Genomic DNA, 19,280 nt, shown 5'->3' on the forward strand with positions numbered 1-19,280 from the left:
ACACAATTGTTTCTGATCATCCCCTCTCATGATGAAGAGCCAAATCAGCCTCTTGGTTTTCCAAGCAGTTGGTAATATTGAAGCAAGTGAGATGGCAACTAGAGTGATGTTGGCAAAGAACTTGAAACAAATCTGACCGGGCATGGGCTAGAGCATATTTGAAAGCCTACTCTGTGACAATGGAGGCAGCAGAAAAATCATTCATTGCTGCCACAATTGCATCTGCAAGCAACCATCCAGCTGAGCTTTTTCAAGTGGCTAGAGGGCTGATACATACTGACCCTCAAGGAGACATCTCTAACCATTCAGCAGCCCACTGTGAAGAATTTGCATGGCACTTTGCAGATAAAGTCGTTCAGATCTATTCTGACCTGGATGTGGTTATTGATACATTTCCAATGGATTTAACTCTGGCTTCTGTTTGTCCAGTGTTGATGGATACCTTTCAATTTGTGCAGCCTGAAGATGTGGACAGGTTCCTTGGAGAGGTGAGAGCTACCATATTTATTCTAGATCCTTGCCCTTCCTGGCTGATCAAACAGGTCAGAAAGGGACTGGCAGAGTGGGTAAAGCTGGTGGTCAATGCCTCCTTGGAATGAGGCAGAATTCCAAGTTGCCTGAAGGAGATAATTGTGAGACCCATATTTTTTTTTTAAAAAAAAAAACATCCCTGAAAGCCTCCATAATGGACAACTATCAGCAGTGTTCAATCTCCCCCTTTTTTAGCAAGGTATTAGAGTGTGTGATGACCTCCCAACTCCAGGGGATTCTGGATGAAATGGATTATCTAGATCCATTTCAATCTGTCATCAGCAATGGACTAGATGAGGCAAACAAATTGAAATTGAAAGAGGTATTCATGGTCAGTTGGAAGGCAGAACAGCGAATAGGCATCCAGCCTGTGCTGGATGGGCTTATGCTCCTCCTGAAGACACAGGTCCACACTTTGGGGGCCCTCCTGGACTTAGCAATGAATCTGGAAGCCTAGGCAAATGTGATGGCCAGGAGGGCCTTTACACAATTAAAACTTGTGTGCTAACTATGCCCAATTCTTGAGAAGTCAGATCTGGCTACAGTGATACATGCCTTAGTTACATCCGTCTGGATTACTATAACATGATCTATGTGGGGCAACTTTTGAAGAGTGCTTGGATACTTCAGCTTGTCTAAAGAGCTGCAGCCAGGTTGCTAACTGTGGCTGGCTAAAGGGAATGGACAACCTCCCTGTTACAGCAGCTCCACCGGCTGCCAGTCTGTTCCCAGGCACAATTTAAAGTGCTGGTTATGACCTTTAAAACCCTAGATAGTTCAGATCCAGGCTATTTGACTGACCACATTTCCTTGTAGGAAGGAACCTATCTGGGTCCTGAGATCTTCAGGAAAGGCCCTTCTTTCGGTCTTACCTCCATTTCAAGCTTAGCTGCTGGGAAAGAGAGAGAGGGCTTTTTCGGTGGTTGCCCCACAACTTTGAAACTCCCTGCCCAGGGAAGCCAGAATGGCCCCTCTCTGTTGTCCTTTTGATGGTAGGCTAAAACTTTCTTATTCAGACAGGCTTTTAAACAATAAGGTATTTAAGAGCAAGTCGGGGGTGTTATGATTTTTAGCTTTGAATATGATATAATGGATTTTAACTGTGAGTTTTAATACGTTTAATATGTCTTGATTCTGGTTTAAAGTTTGCATATTTGTATATTTTAAATTATGTGGCCAAACTTTTAATTGTAAGCTACTTTGGGTCTCTTTTGGGAGCGATAAAGAGGGATATAAATAAGCAGAAAGAGGAGGAGAAGGAGGAAACTTGTAGATTTTATCATAAATTAAGTTGCATCATGACTCCATTCATCCTGTTCCATGAGAAGTCTGCGGTCTTCATGTACTGTTTCTACACTGTTTGCCACAAACCCCTTCTGTACCACTGAATATTATTGGTGGTGCTTGGAAGATGATGTGCCCGCTGTCTGCCACTATATATACGAAACATAGAATCATAGAGTTGGAAGAGACCTCACAGGCCATCCAGTCCAACCCACTGCCAAGAAGCAGGAAAATCACACTCAAAGCACCCATGATGGATGGCCATCCAGCCTCTGCTTAAAAGCTTCCAAAGAAGGAGCCTCCACCACACACCTGCGCAGAAAGTTCCACTGCCGAACAGCTCTCACAGTGAGGAAGTTCTTCCTAATATTTAGGTGGAATCTCCTTTCCTGTAGTTTGAAGCCATTGTTCCACGTCCTAGTCTGCAGGGCAACAGAAAACAAGCTTGCTCCCTCCTCCCTATGACTTCCCCTCACATATTTGTACATGGCTATCATGTCTCCTCTCAGCCTTCTCTTCTGCAGGCTAAACATGCCTAGCTCTTTAAGCCGCTCCTCATAGGGCTTATTCTCCAGACCCTTAATCATTTTAGTCGCCCTCCTCTGGACACTTTCCAGCTTGTCAACATCTCCCTTCAATTACGGTGCCCAGAATTGGACACAGTATTCCAGGTGTGGTCTGACCAAGGCAGAATAGAGGAGTAGCATGACTTCCCTGGATCTAGACCTATTTATGCAGGCCAAAATCCCATTGGCTTTTTTCACTGCCACATCACATTGTAGTCTCATGTTTAACTAGTTGTCCACAAGAACTCCAAGGTCTTTTTCACATGTACTGCTGTTGAGCCAGGCGTCCCCCATTCTGTATCTTTACATTTCATTTTTTATGCCTAAGTGGAGTATCTTGCATTTGTCCCTGTTGAACTACATTTTGTTAGTTTCGGCCCATCTCTCTAATCTGTTAAGATGGTTTGGAATTCTGCTCCTGTCTTCTGGAATATTGGCTATCCCTCCCAGTTTGGTGTTGTCTGCAAACTTGATGATCATGCCTTCGAACCCCTCATCTAATAAAGATGTAGAACAGAACCGGGCCCAGGACAGAATCCTGAAGCACTCCACTTGTGACTTCTTTCCAGGATGAAGACGATGCATTTTTGAGCACCCTTTGGGTTCGTTCGCTTAACCAGTTACAGATCCTCTTAATGGTAGTTTTGCCTAGCCCACATTTGACTAATTTTCTTGCCAGAAGGTCATGGGGGGACCTTGTCGAAGGCCTTACTGAAATCCAGATATGCTACATCCACAGCGTTCCCTGCATCTACCCAGCTTGTAACTCTATCAAAAAAAAGAGATCAGATTAGTCTGGCATTATTTGTTTTTGGTAAATCCGTATTGACTATTAGCAATGACAGCATTTGTTTCTAAGTGTTTGCAGACCACTTCTTTAACAATCTTTTCAAGAATCTTGCCTGGTATCGACATGAGGCTGACATGAGTAATTGTTTGGGTCGTCCTTTTTTCAGTTCTTGAAGATAGAGACCACATTTGCCCTCTCCAATCTGCTGGGACTTCTCCTGTTCTCCAAGAACTCTCAAAGATGATGGCCAGTGGTTCCTAAATAACTTCTGCTAGTTTCTTCAATACTCTTGTATGCAGCTGATCCAGCCCTGGAGACTTGAATTTGTTTAGAGCGGCCAGGTATTCCTGGATGACTTGTTTCCCTATTTGGGGTTGGATTTCCCCCAATCCTTTGTTCACTCCATGTTGCTGAGGCTTTCTTTTTGTGAGGTGACTGAGGCAAAGAATGCATTAAGTAGTTCTGCTTTTTCCCTATCCCCTTTCAGCATTATCCCATCTTCTCCTCTCAGAGGCCCTATCGCCTCCTTGTTCTTCCTTTTCCTCCCGGCATTGGCAAAGAAGCCCTTTTTATTGTTTTTAATGTCACTGGCAAGCCTGAACTCATTTTCCACTTTAGCCTTGAAAACCTTTTCCTTACAGGAGTTGGCTATTTGTTTGAATTCTTCTTAGGTGATTTCTCCCTTTTTCCACTTCTTGTGCATGTCTCTTTTGAGTCTTAGCCTAGTTAGAAGTTTTTTGGACATCTATTCTGGCTTCTTCTAATTTGTCTTATTTTTATTCTTTGTTGTCACTGTTTGCACTTGAGCCTTGAGTATTTCACTTTTGAAAAACTCCCATCCATCCTGAACTCCCATGTCTTTTAGTATTGGTGTCCACTGAATACTGCTCAGTATTTTCTTCATTTTTTGGAAGTCAGCTCTCCTAAAGTCCAGAATGCAGGTTTGACTTGTCTTTGTTTCGGCCTTCCTTTGTATCACAAACTGCAGGAGCACATGGTCGCTTGCTCCTAAGGATCCAACCACTTCAACTGCATTGATCAGGTCCTCTGCCTTTGTTAGGATGAGATCGAGAGTAACTGATCTGCTTGTTGCCTCTTCTACCTTCTGGATCTGAAAGGCAAGCAAGGAATTTGTTGGACTTTGTACTCTTGGCCGAGTTTGTTTTCCAGCAGATATCAGGATAGTTGAAATCGCCCATGACTACTATATTTCTTCTTTATGCGTGTTTGGTCAACTGCTGACAGAAGGCTTCATTGAGTTCTTCATCCTGGCTTGGAGGTCTGTAATAGACACCCACGATGAGATCTTTTTGAGTCCCAGTTCCCTTGATTCTTATTCAGATGCTTTCAAGCTGGTTCCCCGGATTGCAGTCTTGCATATCTTCTGCAACATAAAAGTTTTTGACATATATGGCTACTTCCCCTCTTCTCCCCTTTGTTCTGTTTATGTGAAAGAGGTTATACCCCTCAATGGCTACATTCAATTGATGGGAGTCATTCCAGCAGGTTTCAGTGATGTCTATGACATCACTGAATATATCTTCTTTCCTGTGCAATTTCCCATTGTTCTTTAGGTGTTCTAGCATCTCCTCTCTTTTTCTCCCTCTCTTCTCACCTGTTGCAAAATATTCCTTTCCACATTAACCCTCAATAGAACTGTCATTAGGGCTTATTCACTTCTAATGTCCTACTGGAACTGTGGCAACCCTACAGCAAACATGGAATTCCTTCACTCGCTTGCTTTTCAAAATAGCCACACAACTTATATTTATCATTTCAAATGCCATTTTCCAGGTTTACACAGCTTTTCATGAATTATTTTATTCTTATTTTGGCCAGGGTCCTCACCAAAAGGATGCAAACAAAAATATATATCATTTTTAGGCATACTAACAATGTGGAAATGAGTGGTAGTCATTCATGTCCTCACTCTCTTAGACTATTACACGGCATAATTCTAGTACATCATTTAACAAGCTGTGATGCCAACCAACCAAATTTGTATTTCCTGTGAAACTGTTACTATTTCAGAGCATGTCTATAGTTTATTGCTGTGCATGCTTCAGGAAAAAAATTGCCTGGCGGTTCCATTTCTTTCTGTGGGGTGGAGAAGAGGAGAAACCTTTGTAAATATTATGTGAGTGTCCAAAATTAGTAGGGAATAGAAAACTGTGAATTGAAAGCCATAACATAACTGAGCTTATCAAAACCCATTTCTTGAGCTACTGCTTCAGTTTAATGAGCATACTAACATTTCAGCAACCATTATCAACTGAAAAAGTTTCCAATAATTAAGGATAATTGGCAATAGAAATGAAATGAACAGATGATAATGACTCTGCCGCAGTCTTTAGCAGCCTGCTTTTTCAGACTTTGTCGGGTAAAACAGCAGAGGGAAAGGTTTTTAAGTGATAATCCAAACTGGTCAACTGTGTCTTGGCGGCAATGCACCTAAAATTTTATTTCCTGTGCCTCCATCTGAATTTTCTTTCATTGTCCTAGCCTTCCTCAACTGCCCGAAACATAATATTCCAGGGTTAATTACCAGCCAAATTAAGTCTATGTTTAATGTTTATACTGTGTCACATTCTAAGCGTCTATTAGCTTTTTCCTTGAATGCCATCAAACATAAAGAAAGTCATTTTCAGCACCTTACCTAATCTGTTGTGTTATTTTTATTTGCTTTTGGAGTTAAAGTGACTTTATTTGTGATATTGGATATGTGAGATTTCAAAAACATATATGCCATTTTCCAGCTTGGTGAGTACTTTTCCAGTGCTGTAAGTAGAAGAGACAGCTTTACATTGTGAAGCACCTAATTGCATATTTTTAATAGTATCACTCCCCATGAATATCACTATGCTTAAAATAGTCCTATTTGACACATTTCACTTGCTTCCATTGTCATTCATAGCTCAATTTGTTCTCATTTTGCAATACCATATGATTTCCATATGCTTATATATTAGATATGCCTGATGAGATACTGTAATTTAAAAAAAAATTAAATATGCATTTACAACCAGCCATCCATATTCATGGATTCCACAGCTATACATTCAAACATCCATAGCTGGAAATTATTTTAAAAGCAAACCTTGATATTCTCTCCTGACGTTTAGCCCACATCTATGGCAGGTATCTTCTGAGGATGCTTGCTATAGATGTGGATGAAATGTCAGGAGAGAATATTTCTGGAACATGGCCATAGAGCCCGGAAAACATACAACAACCTTTGATTTTGTTGTTTTATATGCAGTTTTACTATGCCGTTGTATATAATAGGACTTGAGCATCCATAGATTTTGGTATCCATGGGGGATCCTGGAACGAGACCACAGCTGATACCAAGGGCCTAATGTATTTAATTATGCTTTCATCACTAACATAAGAACAATTGTGTGCCAAGAACAATCTTTACTCAGTGATACAGGGTTACTGCTATGAGTATTGAGAGCATTATCAGTATAAAATTACTAGCTTTATTGAGTTAATTAGGTATACCTGAAATGTTTTTTTTGTGATAAAACCATTAAAGAAATGAGAGGATAAGCCTAGTCTAAAATTATAGACAATGGCATTTGTTTAGATGAGAAAATATTAGTGTCCTCTCTCCCTCAGTTGTGGTGAGGGGTGGCACTATCCTTTCCATCAGGATGCAGCAGAAGCTGAGATGGTATGCAAGATCTACTCTCTCCCCAATTTTTGTTCATGTGAGCAGATTTCACATTGGCAGTAGTGGCAGCCTGTATATTTGAATAGATGAGGAAGATGTTCCCTATAGTCCCTTGATACTTATATACCAATGATCCTGGCTAGGTTTGATGCTATACATGTTTAAATAATGCATAGGCACATTGCTGCCATTCTTACAAGGCAGTCATGGGGTTAGTGCAGTGAACAGGGTTAAGCCTGTGTCATGCAGAGAGGAAATTTTCATTCTTTTGTGCTGTGGAAACTCATCCCTTCAAAGTTGCCATTACTTTCAAAAGGAATATTTCTCTTGGGGTCATAATGGGAAGGAAAACTGAGTCATTCGGGACATACACCTCTCATTATATTCAATTAGGTTCATAGAATTGAAAAAGACTATTTCAAGTCCAACTCTCTGCCACCTAGAAATACACAACGAATACACTTGCAAAAGACAGCCATCAAACTTCTGTTTGAAAACATTCAGTGAATGACCCTCTGAAGCAATACATTTCTCTGTTCTTCCCAGTCTTTTAAGTGAAATCTCTTTTCTTCTAATAAGAATTCATTGGTTTATGTTCCAGTTGCTGGAGCTGCAGAAAACAAACTCACTTTATCTTCTAGATTGCATCTCTATAAATGTTTAAAGTTTGCTATTTTGATATCTCTTAATCTATTTTTATGTCCTAATACAATGATTTAGTGTGGCATACCTATGTGCAATGATATATATTACATATATATCATTGTGTGTATGTGTATGGTCTAATACAGTGGTTCCCAACCTTTTTTTAACCAGGGCCCACTTAACCAGGGACCACTAGATCCTGGCCCACTAGAACAGAGACCACTTTGACCAAGGCCCACTTGACCAGTGACTACTTTGACTAGGGGCAACTTTTACCAGGCACCACTTTGACTAAGGACGACTTTGACCAGGCACCACTTGATCAGGGACCACTCTCCAACATTAGTACCAAAAGGGTTATAAATAGGTTTTTTGTCAACTTTAGATTTGTTTTGGTTATTTGGGATGCTGATTCAGAAAACTGCATTGGATAGACCACATCAGCTCTAGTTTCTGAAACAAAACATATGCCATAAAGTAGTCGCCATCTGCTCACCCACAGAAAAAAAAATATTTAATAATCTAGAGCTGATATGGTCTATCCAATGCAATGGTCAGCTCTGTGGAAAGGAGTGGAAATAACATTAAATAGATAAATAAATAAATAAATAAAGAGGAAAAAGGTTTGCGGATCAGATTTTCATTCTTGCAGCCCACTGCTGGTCCTCAGACCACAGGTTGAGAACCACTGGTCTAATACAATATATTTTTTACAGATGCCATATATGGACTGTCATCTATTCATCTATCAATTGATCAATTACTACAATACAGTCACTAGAAAGAGAAAGAAAGAGTGGGAAAGATTTCCATACACAAATAAAATCTGGCAAAAGAGAGTCAAAACAGCATGTATTAAAATATCAGTAACTTTTAATATTAAGGAGAGAAATCAATGTAATTTATCCTTGAAAGGGGGGGGGGGTTAAATTACTTTAGCAAATCTTTGAAAGCCATGTCAGACTGATTTTCCATAATTTCCTAATGACAGGGTGGAAGCAAGTGGCCACTTGTTACACTCTGTCATATCCTCAAGACCTATACTAATGTTGAGAATGTTATTAAGAGAGATGTCTACAACTGTGCAAATTCTCCATGATGAAAAAGGATCTGAATAGAGAGGAAATTAGTCCTGAAATGTTGTAAAATCCTGCAACATTAATATACCCTGAGGAGGATGTTACAGCTAAGGTTTTAGACATACTTATATAAAGCTCCCCATCTTAGAGCTAATGAAGTGATACTGACAGTTTTGCCGTAATGTCTGTGAAGTGTTTTAATGACACAAGATTAATAAGTCTCCAAAGCAATAATCCTCAGAGACTGCACACCCCCAAAATCATAGCTTCCCACTGAAGAAAATGAATGTCATTCATAATTTATCACAAAGGATGGGAGACTACAGAAGGAAAAGAATCCTCAATCCATATATGTAATGGAAATTGGATGTCTTTTTAGTGAAGCAGTGTGCAGCAAGAAGTAGCTATAGAGAGAAGTGGATTAACAACTCTGGTAATTGTTATGGCTAGAATTTTTATATTCTTCACAGTATACATTACAAATAATAATAATAAAAAATATCTGTCATGTACATTATCCCTACATTTTAAACTTAAATGCTTAGTTTATGATCCCCCCACCTAACTCCATGATTGATAGACATCTTTGTTTGGGATGGGTACAACAACAAGATTTTAAAGGTATCAGTTTGGCATTTCAATTAACATGGTGGCCTGATCTTCATCAAAAACAATCCACTTCAATTTGGGTGCAGATCCTGCCTCTAGATTTAGAAATGTTAATGTTTTTGTCCTCAGTTGACTATAACTGGAAATTCAAAACAAACAAACAAACAAAAACATCTGTAAATTATTTTCTATTTTTCAGAATTGGTTGAAATTTGCAGGCTTTCTAGTCTCTAGGAAAGGAGGGATTTGTCAAAAACGTTGCAAAATGGGGGAAATTCTGAAATGAAGCTTTCCATGTGCTTAAGTGTGCTGTAGTATAAACCATACCAGGACCAGCCCGAGGAAATTTAAAAGGGTACACAAAGTTTTTTTGCGCCCCCTCCCCTGTGCCGTGGGAGGCGTGGCCAGGACTGGCCCCGCCTCCCGTGCCCTAACCCCACCTCTCACACCGGGCAGCCACACCTCCTGCAGCGTGGGCGGCATGGGAGGCGGGCTAGGGTGCACGGCACGGGAGGCGGGGCCAGACATGGCCCCGCCTCCCGTGGCACATGTCCTGGCTCAGCCAAGCTGCGCCGGGAGTTCTTCCAGGCAGCAGCCTGAAAGGACTCCCGCTGCAGCGGTCGTGTGCTGTGGGAGGCGTGGCCAGTCCCGCCTCTCACGGGGTGTGCCCTGGTCGGGCGGCCAGGCTGCATGAGGCGGGAGTCCTTCAAGGTCATGGCCTTCGTCACGGCCTGGAAAGGCTGCCACCACACGCAGCCTGGCTGTGCCAGGGCACGCCCTGTGGGAGGCGGGGCCAAACCTGGCCATGCCGCCCACGTCACGCAACCCCACCTCCCAGCCAGGCTGCATGCGGTGGGAGTTCTTCCAGGCCGCGGCCTTCTTCGTGGCCTGGAAAGACTGCCGTCACACGCAGCCTGGCTGCGCCAGGGCGCGCCCCATGGGAGGTGGGGCCAGACCTGGCCCCACCTCCCACGTCGTGCAACCCCGCCTTCCGTGTCACTCGGCCCCGCCTCCGCCAGGTGTGGCCCTGCCTCCCAGGGGCTCAATAGCGCCCCTGGGAAGGTGGTGCCCAACGCTGGGGCATGGTCAGCGTGCCATGTTGGGCCGGGCCTGAACCATACCACACAGCCAAATCGACTCCTCAGGATATGCATTGCTGTGTGGACACCCAAAATGTGATGCATTCTGGAGGGGTTGTTTTAAAACCCTGCATTCTTCATGTCTGGCAAGCCATGGATACTGCAGATTCTGGAGACAGTTGGAGACCAGCCTCTTTCTCTGTGTAATCACCATCCAGATCTCAGACTAGTTACAGGGTTTACAATTGAATCACCCACCTACACAGCAAAATTGCATTCATCAATTCTGGTTTCAAATTGACCTAAGTAGTCAGTATAGATGTTCCCATATATGTTAATGCATTAATCATAAACATGTCCCAAGAGCAGAAAACTGGAAAGTTGCAGATACTTACAAAACAGGGTAACCCTTCTGAAATGTTACATCAGAAGCTCTTAATGTCTCTATGTGTGAGCTTTCTCTTATTTTGAAATATTATTGGGAGGCCTTTCTCTCTGTCCTACTACCCGCACAAGTAGAAACATATTATTTATATTAAGCATTGTTAAATTTATTTTAATGTCTTCCACTAGCTGATTATTGGGTCATAGAGTTGGATTTAAATAAATAAATGCAGAAATACAGAAATATATACAGAAATGTTTAAAAGGACACTTGAACAAAGACCATTAATAATAAAGATGTACATCAATTTTGGATCAGAAGCCTGATCCAATTTGGCCACCTAAATCTGGTATTTCTTAACTTAAAATGTGCCGGTGAATTGGAAGAAGCACACTTTACCACAAGAAATTCCAGATTCAGGTGTTTCTTGTGGTTTCTGCCATGTTTTGCTAGAGTCCTGATATTACTTTGAGATTTCCCAGTCATTTGTTTCCCTCCTCTTTCTGTTAAAAAAGAGGATAGCAGCTTGGATTTTATGAAGTTATAGGATCCCCATGTGTTACCATGTTGCAGAAAAGTTAAAACCCTATCAATGTATCAGGATTCAAAAGTAGTGAATTGAGCTAAGTAGAAGGAAATATTATATAGCTCAATGAGATTATCATTCAAGTACAACACCCTGGACTCACGTCGAGAATGGGACATGATTACAATAAAAATATGTATGAACTCTTATGTGACAAAATGACAGCCACATCCACAAGCAATTATGAAAAATGTGTTCATCTAGAAGTGATCAAAATTTTGAATGGACAAATTCCAAATGACAAATTTAAAAATAGTAGAAAGCACAACAGAATCTTTTTTGTACATGTTGTCCTTTCCCATTCAATTAATAGCAGAAAGGTTATTATCTTTGTTTTATGATGAATACATTTCTGATTTTCAGATTAATCACCAATTTTCCTACAATGATGGAATAAACCTTACAATATGATTATGCAATCATATATATACACACAGAGTATTTTCAGATATTACAACTTTATATTCAAAAAGAAAAGAGTCTATCCTGTTTCAAAAAGTAACTGCTGTAATCTTGTGCCTAGAAGAGATTGGATATAATATAGCCCACATTCTATATGTCCTACTTAGATATGAATGCATAACTAAATAATATTTTCTGGCCCAACCTCCAATCTGCTTTATCAGACATCACCTGCACTGAGAGCTGGAGGCATGCTCATTGGGACACAAGAGGAGGATATTTTCACCCCTTCCCACCAAACAAAGGTGCAACAAGGGATCCTGTTTCTGATTGTTTAAGCCTTGCTCCCTGGAAGGAGAAGGTGGAAAATATCTTCCAAAAATCACCAGCTGCGCAATGAGTTTAAACCCTTGTGCCGGCAGGACTGCTGACCAAAATGTTGGCAGTTTGAATCCGCGGAGCGGGGTGAGCTCCTGTCTGTCAGCTTCAGCTTCCTATGCGGGGACATGAGAGAAGCTTTCCACAGGATGGTAAAACATCCGGGCGTCCCTTGGAAAATGTCCTTGCAGATGGCCAATTCTCTCACAGCAGAAGCGAATTGCAGTTTCCCAAGTCATTCCTGACATGAAAAAAACCCCAAAAAAACCAACCAAAAAACAAAAAAAAAACCCACCAACCAGCTGAATTGAACTCCATTTCTTGGAGCTACTGTTGCCATGTAAAATAGGCCTGGGAAGTCATTTATGAGTATGGGTAACAGTACCACTATGACTGTATAGAGTTAGTGTATATGGAACAGTTATGGCAATGCACAGCACCAGCTTATATTTATGCGACAAATGAAACTGGTTATCACATTATTGTTGTTCTCTTGACCAGTGAAAATAATCCTAGCATGGCACTGGTACTCATCACACATCAGGCTTCCGTAGAATGGTACAAATTTGTCAAAGATGGGATCACTCTGTAGCAGAGCACACACTTAGATACATTTTCTGGAAAGCACAGGAAGTGATGGAGCAAAGAGAAGGTACCTTTGGTCAAAAAACACATATATGAGAGGAAGAAGTTTTGATTTTCTCTCTAAATATGAAGAACAATAATTATGAAATCACTACCTTCAGGTCTTTGGGATTTTAAGAGCAAGAAATGCATTAATTAGTTTCAACTACATGTTTCACAAACTTGGCTGCTAGTGACTCCTGCAAGATATGTTGATTGGAAGGACAAAGCACCAGATTCAGAAACTTTAACATACCGTCTGCCACCGCCCCACTTGCATCTGCCATACAATTCTCCATTTTTCCTGAATTTTGCAGTAACTCATATCTTTTTCCCTTAGCAGCATCCTGAATACCATGCAGCTGTGGACAAGTCTACATAGGGACCACCAAACGCAGCGCCCAAACAAGAGTCAAAGAACATGAAAGGCACTGCAGACTAATTCAACCAGAGAAATCAGCCATAGCAGAGCATTTGATGAACCAGCCTGGACACAGAATACTATTTGAGAACACAAAAATGCTGGACCATTCTAACAACTATCATGTCAGACTACACAGAGAAGCCATTGAAATCCACAAGCATGTGGACAACTTCAACAGAAAGGAAGAAACCATGAAAATGAACAAAATCTGGCTACCAGTATTACAAAACTCCAAAATCAAAACAGTAGATGGGAACCAACACAATAAGGACTTGACTAAACAAAGGATGCCCCCAGGCAAGGGACAAAACATTTCCAATGCCAATTAGGGTGATTAACTGAAACATTAATGCTGGCTCCCAGTGACAAAGAACTCTTGCCACACCTTGGACACAGATATATATTCTTTCCTTTCCTTACTTAATTTATCCATACCTCACAACCTCTGAGGATGCCTGCCATAGATGTGGGCGAAACGTCAGGAGAGAATAGTTCTGGAACATGGCCACACAGCCCGAAAGACATACAACAACCCTGTGATCCCGGCCATGAAAGCCTTCGACAACACAGCATCCTGAATGTTTATTAAATTGGAGATGTTCAGGAGTAATGTGGAGATTACTTTCTGCATCAAACTATTATTACTGCCTTTATATACTCATGAACAATTGAAATGCTAACACATAAATCATACTTCCTATCAGATTTATGTCCTAAAATGAAATCTGAAACATATAGAGGTGGGTACTAGTGATTAAAATCATGTGTCAAGAGCACTTACATGTAAAAAAAAAATAATTCAAGCATACAGGAAGCGAGTCTCATATTAATGACTCTAAAAAAAAAATAAAAGTTCAAGTTATTTTCAAATCTCTACAGTATTTTGAAAAGTCTGCTCTATAGAGAAAATAAAATAATACCTTTGTTTTATCTCTGTATTCTGGAGAATTAGGTACAGATATTGGGATGTGCATGTTTAATATGTATACTCTGCTATACTATAGAAGATTCCACAAGTACTAAGCTTCCACTTGGTTATACATTTTCACTGATAAGTTGTCAGTATAGATAAAACAACAGTGAGGCAAAGAAACCATCTCTTTTTGTATCTCGACATCTTGTAACTTATACAACCTTCAATAAATAACTAATAGCAGCATTAATAATGTCAAATATTCATTAAAAACACTGTCACAATAATCTTAACTGGAGTGGATTCTCTTTGTGATTCTAAGCAGTTATAAAATATTCATCTGTTGGTGCTATATATGGAAGTTAATTTGTCAGTGATTATCCAAAGAAAGTTCCAAAAATCACACAATACTTAAAACACTTACACCACTGTTGGAATTTAATTGTGCTAAATGATACCCACCCATTAATATATTTTATAATTTCAACCCCCCACCCCTCAAAAATCATCCTTTTTTAATTACTGGGTTGATCTCTGGGTTTTTAAAAACACATTATTTAAATTTTCATTAACCTTTTCTCTGAGCACATTATGACTTCTTCAGCTATTTCACAGAAACTGTATTCATTACATAATAAAATATGTCATGGTATATTTTATTCATATATCTTTTCAGATGGAAAGTCTATGAGTAAATTCTCTGCCGAGTGATTTTCTTAGGGTCCTTCCACACAGTATTATGAAACTGGTTCTGCAAACCAACCTTATCAAATTCTGAAAATATGCAGAAATCGAGAATTCATGAAAACCGTAGATTCGTTTATTAATCAGATGAACCTGCTACTCCATAAATCACCAACTTAAACATTGACAGATGAGTTTATAGTGTCCAATATATATCACATGTGAGTATTTGGGAAATGGTTAAGTTTTTTAAAAAAACCAACAACATTGAAATGAGATTTTGTGTATTAGAGATTGTTAATAAAAACAAAAATGTTTTATACATCAGATGAAATTGGATCAATTTACCTATGGCAGCTGTTGAAAAGTTCACAGTTTATAAAAGAAAGCAATTTTGTCAGACTTTGCTGTATTTTTATTTATTTTTTTACCCCCATATGTCTTAGTGTTAAACTACAGGTAGCATTAGCTGGTTTGATGAATCTCACACGTTTCAAGTGGAACTATGTTAGCTGCATATATCTTTATTTAAAATCTTTAAAATATCTGGGATTGTATTTAATTGTGGGATTAATTATGAATCTATTTATGCTGAGATATAACACCTGTCCTAATACACTACCATACAAAAACAAGAATATGAAGCTTGAGTCTAAAGATATATTCTTTGAGTCAAATGACAGAGTTAATCTATTGTTAGCTTCAGAAAGTTCCACCCCTTGGGCCTTTAAAACATCAGAAGTTATGTTGGGAGAGTGGGATCATGATGTCGAGGCAGAAACAATTTCTTTTGTACTATGTGGCTCCATCTTAAATATTTCAAATATTTATTTATATTGCCATATAATCCAGTTCTTTCTGGGACTCTTACACCACATGAGGTTTTATTGATGTACTCTAGTTTTGCAATAGAAAATCGGGTATTTTGATATAGGACATTCAAACATGAAATTCCCCAGCTCTCTAAAGAGGTACGTTCTCAGGTTATGGCTGTATCACCTGATATTACTTTACGTATTGATTTATTTATTTACTTACAGTATTTATATTCCACTCTTCTCACCCCAAAGGGGACTCAGGGCGGATCACATTATACACACATAGGGCAAACATTCAATGCCCATAAACACATCAAACAGAGACCGAGACAGATGACGCAGAGGCAATTTAACCTTCTCCTGATGGGATGTTCGATTCTGGCCACAGGGGGGAGCAGCTGCTTCATCATCCACTCTGATAGCACTTCCTCATTCCAAGTCATAAGTTAATTAAACTTGCCTCCCCACTTTTATAAGTGGTACCTTATTTCCTACTTGATAGATGCAACTATCTTTCGGGTTGCTAGGTCAGCAACGAGCAGGGGCTATTTTTTTTAAAAAAATTAATTGACGGGTGCTCACCCCGCCACGGGCTGGCCTCGAACTCATGACCTCATGGTCAGAGTGATTTATTGCAGCTGCTCAACAGCCTGCGCCACAGCCCGGCCCCATTAGGTGTTTTAAAGATATTTTCTTCCTTTTAAACAGCCACCCAACCAAAAATTTCCAGTAGGAATTTGGTACAGGTGAATTAATTTTAGAAATTTCCATTGAATAAGAGTTCCACCTACAACAGCAATAACAACATTCATGCATACAGTTTTCCTCTAACATATGCATTTTATTACAACTTCCTCTAATACATGCATTTTGTAGGCAAATGCTGCTAATTGATACATTTTTGCATTCACCATTTTTGCAAATAAGCATTTTAATAAATGATTGTAGGAAGCATCAATTAGGGTGATTTGCTTGAACATGTGAATTAGAGTTACCAGCTAAAATTCTCCTTCATCTGCAGTCTAGTGGGACTGCTCTGAACAACCTATTATTTCTCTGTCTCCCTCCATCTTCTTCTCTCACCCCGCTGGGCCAGGCAGGAGGAACAACAAATCAGAAGTCAGATCTGTGAAGTTCCCATAGGATAGAAACATAGCCAGGATTTCTGTCCTGCCTAGCTTCACAAAAGAAAGAGAGCAACAAATGTTATTTGTGTACTGCAATCAAAATTACTAGAGTCATAAGAACTTGTTCTGTTTATGTATGTTTGCATTTTCTTACTTTTACAGAAGTAGGCATACCTAGAAATTAAATACTGAATAAGAGGCTTTTTACACTATACAACTGTAGTTGTATACAGATACCCATTTTAACTGTCATGGCAACATCCCATGGAAGCCTATGTCTGCCTCTTAAGCCACAAATGTCACAATTTCATAGGATTATGTAGAATCATAGTACAGGTAGTCCCAAATTATAAACAAGATAGGTTCTGTAGGTTTAAGTTGAATTTGTATGTCAGTTAGGACCGATACATTTTTATGTTTAACTCCAGCCAAATATAGATAGATGATAGATAGATAGATAGATAGATAGATAGATAGATAGATAGATAGATAGATAGATAGATAGATAGATGATATGGATAGCATAGGGAAGTGTTAACACCCCACGTGGTTTTGTTTTACTGTCTGTTGGTGCCTCACAAATAGCTTCTCTTATCTTAATCCAATCCATGGTGTCTCCTTCTTCTCCTTCACTCATTGACCCATCATCCCCAGAGAAAGGTCACCCTTATCACTAACTTTAGCTTCCCTGCTGGCCTGCGGCTTTTCTAGCAATTCAGAGCCTTCAACATTTCCTTGGTCAGCCTGCATTTCTGACAATTCAGAGCCTTCAACATTTCCTTGGTCAACCTGCTGAAACTCAAATCCCCCTTCATCATCAGACTGGACCACAACACAATGTAGATCAATTTCTTGCATGGTTCCATGCCTCAACTGAAATCCAAGTGCCACAAGGGGCAGTGGCGGCAACATGGGAGACTTTCTGTGGCACATAAGAAACAATGGGGGGAAGCCGGGCAGTCACGCTTCGCCCCATGGGAAGGGCTGAGTGTTAATGTGGGCAATGTGGGGCATGAGGCAATAGGTTACCCATTGGATTCACCATGATCCATGGTGACTCTGGTGTGTGTGTGTGTGTGTGTGAATATGATGAGGTTGCAAGTCAAAGCACAAGTGGCATGTACTATTGGGTTTTGAAAGAAAGAAAGAAAGAAAGAAAGAAAGAAAGAAAGAAAGAAAGAAAGAAAGAAAGAAAGAAAGCAATTTGATTCATAAATTAAAGTCAAGAATATACAGAGGAACTTACACTTGTATGCTGGGGAAAGGAATATAATAATCCGTTAGTGATGTCTTCTTATCTTACAAAAAATGATGGAGAAAGTAAATAAAAATAAAAATAAAAAATCCGGTAAGATTGATAATTGCAGTACTGTTGTCTAATCTACTCTGTCATTGTGATGTCTCTCAGTAACCACTACACACCACACATTGAGCATAAGAATTAAGACTATTATAATGAACTTTCACTCTCAGCTCTCAGAAACAAATTATTTGATTTGATTCTCCCCCTGTCCTTTGGAACATAGAGCAAAGTTTCCTTTGGTATTTTCACTGGGATTGAACAGAAGGATTGCTTTTTATATGTGAGAGATAGTGAATCTGTTTTCTTATTATCTTATTGAATGCAAAATTCTGATACATAGAGAAAATGCACGTATGTGTCTACTGTCTATGTGTATTTTCCGCATACATTATTCCAAATCAGAAATGAAGAAATGAAGAAACACAAGAGCAAACAGATAACCAAGTGGTCTTAGAGATCCTCAGGGTGATCTTCGACTTGGTAATGCATGAACTCCCTTCTTGCAGTCAAACCCAAACAAGACATAATGTAATATTAATTCAAAGCACAGGTGCAGCATCTACAGCATTAGCTTTAGCTTTAGCTTTATGTCGTTATAACCTTTTAAATATTTGCACTGATAAAAGAAAATTGTTAAGCTTTTGCTTTGGGCATGTAACTCAGATTTTAAAGTGGCTCTGGTTCAAAACATCACAGACTTCCAGCAGCAGCACTTTAATAAGCCCTAATATTGAAGCTCCTGATACAATGAAAGTGGCTCAATTAGTAGCATTCATGGCTGACATAAAATCTGTTTCTCTCATTTGTTCATGGATTCTTTAGCTTCCGAAATAACCTTTAGCTCTTTCATTAACACACTGATAGTTTTGCTTGATGCTGGGGCAAGTGGCATGCTGGAAATATCCCTTGTCTCTTCTTTTATGGCCAGATGGCCTAACTACAGATCAAGAATTGGCCTCCTAGGCATATATCAACAATGTGCGTATAAATTTCTCAGCCCAAATTATTGTGCCCCTGGAAACCTCCATCTGAAACTAACCTTTTGTTAATCTGTTCACTCTGCTTCCAAGACATCTTCAAAAATTATAGCAAAAGAAGAATTCTGTTTTTTCTATGCATTCAGATGTTAAGCGGTACCTTGTTTGAATGTATGAGCCACTGATGGCTAGTCAGATCAGAAGCACGCAGAGATTTGTACAAAAGCAACAATTGCATAATTAATTTCTTTTATACAGGATATGTTCATTCATGGCTGTATCCATCAATTCCATGCATGGAAGTTAGCTCCCACAGCTAATACTCTTTTCTTTTGTAGCCCTTCAACTCAATTATGTTCAAAGTCCTCAACAACAGTATAAGCTCTGCTGCACAGGGCTA

Source organism: Anolis carolinensis, chromosome 4 (assembly GCF_035594765.1).
Source record: "Anolis carolinensis isolate JA03-04 chromosome 4, rAnoCar3.1.pri, whole genome shotgun sequence".
NCBI lineage: Eukaryota > Metazoa > Chordata > Lepidosauria > Squamata > Dactyloidae > Anolis > Anolis carolinensis.